The 7,821-nt window shown below is 41.8% G+C and overlaps 1 protein-coding gene across 1 annotated transcript in view; it reads right to left on the bottom strand.

The window, feature by feature from the left end:
* Positions 1-925: 925 nt before the first annotated feature.
* Positions 926-7,821, bottom strand: part of fam3a.S (FAM3 metabolism regulating signaling molecule A S homeolog) — a 30,227-nt gene continuing 23,331 nt past the window's right edge. The window contains exon 11 of the mRNA XM_041574328.1: positions 926-1,433. The gene's annotated coding sequence lies outside the window, so the exon portion shown is untranslated. The remainder of the gene's footprint in view (positions 1,434-7,821) is intronic.

The following is a 7,821-nucleotide window of genomic DNA, read 5'->3' as shown; positions in this document are numbered from 1 at the left end:
AGTAGGGCTGATCTGCGGCTACTTCCTCTCCGTTCCATTTATTCTGGGATGCTGTAGGCCTCCACCTCCAAAATTGATAACCCTTTTTGACTGGTTTGCCTAGATATTACACTCCAAACTCTGCTGTAGGGTGGGTCTGCACCTTGTGAAACCTTATAAAGCCATGACATTGCATTGTATTTAGTCAATCATATCCACAACTATGCATACTTCAGTTTCTCAACTGTGTAATTTTTTTTCTTTTTTCCTTTATGTTTTTTTTTTTCTGTTTTCTTATGTCTTTTATTATGTCTTACTTATTATTTGTGTAAAACTCATAAAACAACTTAAATAAAGAGTTATAAAAAAAAAATGAAAGAAAATTTGTGATTGGCTGCTGTGAATTACTGCACTGGGGCAAAGGCAAATGGCCAGTATAAATAAATGAACTTTTAGGGGACACATTTAACCCCCCCCCCAACACTACAAGCAGAGAATCCTCTTGTCACTTGGGATGTCATGCTTATTCCTTCTTATTAATGGTGTAGCAATGGTGCCTGTGTCAAGCAGCTTTTACTGTAGCTGGTGTGCATTATATCTAGCTATTATCAAGTGTCTGGGTGCCATCTACTGGAGAAGACAAGTGTGTGACACATATAACCACACTGTAACCCTGTTCACATGCAAACCAAAACCTGCAGATCCTAATATTGTCAGATCCCAAAACCCCTAATTAACTGATCTCCCTATGTTACATGGTCGCACCCCTTATGAATGCCTGAATATGAGGAAAAAAAAAATATGTGTGTGTGTGTGTTGTGTGTGTTGTGTGTGTGTGTGTTGTGTGTATAATATATATCTAGGTTACTAGTATAAATTGGACCCCAGCAACTAGACAGCAGCTGAAATTCCAAACTGGAGGGTTGCTGAACGAAAAAACATGGTGATTTAAACTTTCCTTCTCCTTTAACTTTTATTTCAGGGGACCCAAATTAAGTCAGTGAAATCAGCTTTGAACCGTACAACTAACAGTAGTTTTTTTAGTCAGCACTCACTCAATTTCCCCCTCTTTTTAGATTATGGTGCACGTGTCCAGTGGTCCACTAACCAGCTGAGTTAATTCCAATCCAGTACATGACACAGCTCCATGCAATGTTAGTTTAAAAAGCCTTTATTTGCTCATGGCTTTAGATCTACAGCATTACAACGTTTCTGGCCAATATCCAGCCCTTTGTCAAGTTACTGATACATTTACGGTGTAACAATTTATACTTCTTCTTACAGCGCCATCTCATGGCTACATTGTATCATAACTCCCAACAGTGCTACAAAAGAAAACAATTATTTTTATATCACTTATCTGAGTAACATTTAGGTTCAAATTTCTGTCTCATCAGTCATTCATTCTTAATAAATCTGTTTTGTTAAGGTAATCCGCACAGATCAGTCCAAATCTGTAAAATAGTAAAATACAATAAATATACATTAAAAACAACCTAAATAAAAATTCTCACCTATGACATGGGAAACTACCTAAAGATGGGGTGGAGATCATATTCCCGATTAAGGCCATGGGGCTCCAATGTTTCTAGCAAATGAATCCATTTAGCTTCTTTTCTTAATAGTTCTTTATTTCTATTGCCCCTCCCCGCCGTAATGTGGGGGCATGATCTATTATTTGGAATTTTAATTGGTGCACCCCATGGCCCTTTTCGGTAAAATGTGATGAAACAGCGCTTGATGATGAAACAACAGTTTTTTTAATTTTATGGCTGACTTGTGTTCAAGTCCAGGTCAGAGGGACGTAAATGGGGTCTAATGTGGCCCTGTCATATGCAAACATCTTTATGAACAATTTTGAGAACAGATATGTATACACAAATGAGAGTTTCCAAAAAAATTGCCTGTTATGGCTACAGCACTGGTCATGTGCCTTATTATAATACTATGTGCTACTGTAGAAACTTAAAATTATTAAACAGGACCACAGAGGCCCATCTTTGGGGCCTGACTTATAGATTTCTGGGACAATGATGTCTTCGGCTTTGTATTGTCACGTTCATATTCTCTTTAACAGTAGATTGAGAGTGGGACCCTAAGCTCAGGTAAGTGACAGTGCAGCCCAGAGCATGTGCTGGGAATCAGTAAAAAGAAGATGGTTTGTGATGGCCTTGGACTGGTACAGAAGCCCAAAACATAATATACAGCATTTCTACCCTACTTCTTTGTTAAAGGAATAGTAACACCAAAAAATTAAAGTGTTTTAAAGGACAAGGAAAGTGTATACATAAATCCTGCTTCAGATATAGGCATACCTTTTGTGTAGTCAGCCTTGCCTTCCAATCGTCTCTGTGTATAGCCTTTGGTGACATCTGCAGGCTGCTTACAGAATTAACCGCACAGTACTGTGTAAAAAAATCCCATGATGCATCCGATCTCAACACAGACAAAGGCAGAGGATTCTGCACACTGAAAGCGTTCAAAGGGAGCGCATGCGCAGTAGAGCTCATATGTGAACAAGCTAACAGAGCAGGAGGACGTGCAAACTGTGCACGAAGCTTGTCCTTGTGCCCTCCCACTGTATGCGCGCACCAATAGCAACACGTCTAAACGGTTGCTATGGTGACGCCTTGCCGGACTGCCTGTTACTTGTTAGGATCCGTTTTTTTTTTTTTTACTTTACTGTGACGCTCGCGCACGTGATGCGCGTAATAGATTTGGCGCATGCGCATATGAACAACCGGCGCCATCTTGAAGAAAGAAAATGTCGGCGCTGATAACGATGTGCTTCATTTACAGACTAGGATGCGGAACAGGAGAACAGAACGGATTTTGCACTAAAAAACCTAGCGACCAGGTACTTCATAGGGTGGACTTTACAATCATGGGGGATAAAAAAAAATACTTTCCTTGTCCTTTAAAGTTATAAAAATATAATGCAGTGTTGCCCTGCACTTGTAGAACTGGTGTGTTTGTTTCAGAAACACTACTATTGTTTATATAAATAAGCTGCTGTGTAGCAAATGGGGCAGCCATTCAAAGGTGAAACGGTTCAGGTTACACAGCAGATAAGCTCTGTAGAACATAATGTTATATGTTATCCACTATTTAACCTGTGCCATATAGCCTTTTTTTTATAATTCTCCCATTGCTACATAACAGCTTATTTATCAGGGCTGGATTTGTGGAAAAGCCACCAAGGCCCAGGCCTAGGGCAGCAGGATTTCAGGGGGCTGCATGCTGCCCAACCACACCCACATTGGTACAAAAACACTGGCGATCCGCAGGAGATATAATAGTTTTTTTTAAATTTTCAGTGCGCCAATCCCCATTTCTCTGGTTCAGATGATAAAAATTTGCACAAACAAAAGGGAGAGGACTGGATGACAAACGTCAGCAGGCCTAGGGGTGCCCACTATGTAAATCCAGCCCTGTTATTTATATGAACTATAGTAGTGTTTCTGAAGCAAACTCATCAGATTTACCAGTGCAGGGCAACCGTACATGATATTTTCATTACTAATTTTTTGGTGTTACTGTTCCTTTAAGGCTTAGTTCTCCTTTAAATAGGAGGCCATGAGTATTTTCCTGTTCTACAGAATAAATACAAAGGAGAACAGCCTGCCAAAGGATTTGACCAAGTACTGAACCAAAATGCTAATTTGCATATTTAAATGTAAGTTTGCAATGATTACAATACTATTCAACGCAATGTTTTGTCGCCTGAACACATGCAACAAAATACCATGACCCCTAAACTGCTTGCCTGCCAGGGATTGCATATTCTATGGCTCTCATCTGTCTGTGATCTGTCAGTGCAACAGAATATTTTACTTTTCTGGGTTCATCTTTGTTCTGTGCTGTATGTGTTTACTGGCAACACGCACACGCCTTTGTCAGGGAATGGGTTCCGTGCACCTTAGTACCGTTGTAAAAATATAAGGTGTTTTGTTTCTGTACTTACAGGAAAGCAACTGTAAACGACAGGGCCATATCCAGGATTACAGGTATTTACTGTATATATTAACCACTGTCCCACCCACCCCCGGTACATTGAGTGCACTGCCGCCATCTCTTCTGCTGTCTTAGCAATAATAACAGACTTGCTTCCCTATCAGTCCATTACCCTTTAAGGTTAATGACAGCCAGGGCAGCAGATTCCACCATCTGTTCCAATCTACATCCATAAATGGTTATATCTGTGTGCAAGAAGCCAGGAAGCACCACTCAAGTATAGGCTGGAAAAAAACTAAGACATTAAAATGATATATTGGATGGAAAATCCATATTTACTAGTATAACATGATATTACAGCACAGTGGCATCTTCACAGCTTATATTTGTGTCAATAATATCTGGCTACTACGGACCTGGCTACTGACATGGGTCAAGCACAGATCTGCTCGACCAAAGCCTCCCAGGTCTCTACGTCCAGCTACTGTTACCGATTGTCCAGCAACAAAAGCAACAAAATATACATTTATTATACAGTTTCAGTGAATTTAAAGTTAAATGCAACTGCTACTGAAAGCATATCTGAAAGTGTATCTGTCTCTGCACTGTTGGCTCTCACTTCTGAAACAATGTAGCAGGGAGCCAGTTGATTCACAGTACTGAAGGGGAACTGACCTGCTACAGTGTTCAAGAGTCGGAAACAGAGAGGAGAAAGTATAAACAAATACTGCTTTCAACAGTATTTCATTATTAATCACCAAACACTAATAAAGGGATGTGCTTGTCACATGACAGATGAATGCTCCACAGCGTTATACTCATCCATTATCAGCAGGTACATAGAGCCTCTTATCACAATGCTTATCAGGAAGGAAAACTGCAGAGGAACATCAAGGTCTAACCTTTATTATAGATGGAGTACAATCACTTCATTGTGTCCATAGAAACACTGCACTGTTCTGTGCTTGCCATTGTACATAGAATCACACAACTGCATAAATATACATAATATATATAGCCACTGGTAGTGTGCTGCCTCTGCATGTTATCACCTTCCAGCTGTATGGGCTGTGGCATAGTAGCCAATTCTCAGTGTTTAGCTGGCTTGGCAGCATTAGTATGCACGTCAGGCTTCCGTGCTTTGGACCATATTAAGCTTATCTGATCTTTGTGCCAAACTGCAGGCCTATGGGGACAGGCCAGGAAAGGACTGCCTCAATTTGCTGATGTGGTACTCCTTTGATGGGATTTTCAAAGCTCCTTGATAAATAACTGGCCAAATTTCAGCCTTCATGGGTCCCCACTTACCCAGGCCTGAGCAGCCTCCTGAAAAATTCAGACTAAGGACTAAGCAAAACTTACGTATAGCTCACTGGGAGGGGCGGGGGATTGCATACATCAGGAGGGGGCCTCTGGAGATCCCGAGGGGGCTCTTCACGTTGTGGCCCTATTGGGCCTCTGATGCCTCAGTATGATGCTGGGTAGGCTGCTGGGAGAGCTCATACATAAGCCAATAAACTGCCAATTTGTTAAAGATATTGGCATTATGACAGCGGGCTGGTAGACAAGAGGTTAAACTTGTAAAGCGCTGCTTCTAACTGTATTTCATGATGTTAGAATGAGTCCAATATGCTTCCCATGGCATGGTTCATTAATAAATCCACTCTCCCGTGGCAACTCCCACGCACTGCTGTCACCTATAACTATGTTAAAACAAGCTTTACAGTCAATCTTAGCTAGAGAAACACACATTGCTAGAAAGTAAACCAAAGTGAAAAATGATTAGGGGCATATTTATTAAACTGTGTAAAAAAAAGGTGCCATTAAAATACAGCCAACATCACCACAGACAATCAGTGGGCATTTCTCCACCAGCAAAGCTTCTGCCACCTGCACCCTTAGGCTGAAAGATGTGATAGGTGACGCACCTGAGAAGGGTGCAAAGATGGGAGTGGGGCACTGGGACCCATTCACAGAGAAGCATTAGGTGGGATGAGCATACCTCCCAACATTTTGGAAATAGAAAAAGGGACAAAAAAAATTCTGCAAGGAGCGCAGTAAAATTTTTGACTATGCCCATTTTTGTCACAACACCACCTAATTACCATGTCCATTTTACAAAATTTGGCAGGTGATGAAAGTTTGAACTAATTTCTGTTATTTATGTGGTATTACAGTTTTGCTAATGAAGGTGAATTGTCCTTTAAGCTGTGAGTCTAAGTTCTCCCAAGAAATTTTCTTAAATTGTTACAAAAGTATCAAAGTATATATTCTCGGCTCTCTGCCAAAAGTCAATTAAGTTAGGAACTTCGTATTTTTCTCTGGCTGTTCAGTGCAGAAGATCAAAGAGAAAGTCGGGTCATTTCAGTAACAAACCCGGGACTGCGGGTTGAGCTGTCAAAATCGTGACTGTCCCGCAATAAACAGGACAGTTGGGAGGTATGTACACTACTTTACACAAAGGTTTAAGTACCTGTAGGGCAGACAGCAGTAGGCAGCAAACAGAAACAATGCTAGCAAAGGCTGCCATTGCAACATGTGAAACACTACACGGGAAGCTACAAAGGTCAGTGATATTTAAGGCCCTGCCCTTCCTGTCCTGCCTTTTTCAACTCACTTCCTGTTCTGTCCTTGTTTAAAGTGGACAAAGAAAGGACTATGTGTGTCTGTAGACTTCACTTTTTTCATCTTTAGTTCTCTCACAGTATTAAGCTTCCAAATATGTGCTGCCCAACTTCATTTCCCCAAAGGGGAATCCTTCTAGCAAGCACTTTTAGGTACTTCCTTGTTTGTTCCCAGTTGCCACAAGTGCCCAATAATTGTCTAGAGAAGGGGCACCTGGTAAGCCTGGAGGTCACTGCAATTTGGGCTTTAATGATGTTTTGTCTTTAATTTTCTCTGTCTTTTGCTAAAACTGCTGTGCCCAGTGCTGGTAGGCTGCTCTTTGCCAAGGGTATATAAACTGTCCCGGGAACCAGGGGTGATTCTGAAAGTTGTGATGGCTCCTGAGATGCCGCCCCTTAGCATTTACCTTTCCTGTGCCAGAGGTGGTTGGGGGCACCAGGCCCGGATTGGCAATCTGTGGGTTCTGGCAAATGCCAGATGGGCTGCTTTAAATTGCCATAGACAGACACTATTTATTGGGGGGGGGGGCTGTTTGGATGTCTGTGTGGGCCTCTGTGTACCTGGGCCTATTTTGATTCCCAGTCCAGACCTGGAGGACACATTGCTAGTTCAGAGAGCACAATAGCGCATCTGCTCTTAAAATTATTAGATACAGCTTTTTCCACATTGTCTGCTTTATTATTGTGCACCCCCCCCCAAACCTGTTCCAAGCCCTCAAACCAAGCAAGGGTGGGAGTTATAGGGACAGATATAAATGTGGCACTGACTGTGGCTAATGGTATAGCATATGGGGCCTAGTTGAGGCGTGAGTGGGTTTAAACCAAGGGTGTAACTACAGAGGAAGCAGACCCTGCAGCTGCAGGGGGCCCAGGAGGTATAGGGGCCCCATGATGCCCTAACTGAGTAATTTCAACATATATATTGGTAAAAAAGGACATCCTTTGGTTATGTTGAAGGTCCTAAAATTAATTTGCTGTGGGTCCCAGTAACATCTAGTTATGCCACCGGTTGAAACCCCAGGCCCATCAATTACAAATCTCAGGGAGCCAGTACCGATGGCATAAGTGTGGTGTTTATACAAATGGCCTGTAGATGTCACTGTTCTCAAGACTTATACTGTGCATACTTTCTATACAGCTTGTGGTGTTAGCGTTGCTTACTGTTGTGTAATGGCTGCATGAGCCTGCTAATAAAGCACTGTTATACTCTGCTCATCCTCGGCTACCAAAACATAACAATAAGTACCTGTGGAGGAGGGTCTGA

This window comes from Xenopus laevis, chromosome 8S (assembly GCF_017654675.1).
Source record: "Xenopus laevis strain J_2021 chromosome 8S, Xenopus_laevis_v10.1, whole genome shotgun sequence".
Taxonomy (NCBI): Eukaryota; Metazoa; Chordata; class Amphibia; order Anura; family Pipidae; genus Xenopus; species Xenopus laevis.
Note: the sequence above shows the minus strand (reverse complement) of the source record. Positions and strands in the feature narration are given on the sequence as shown.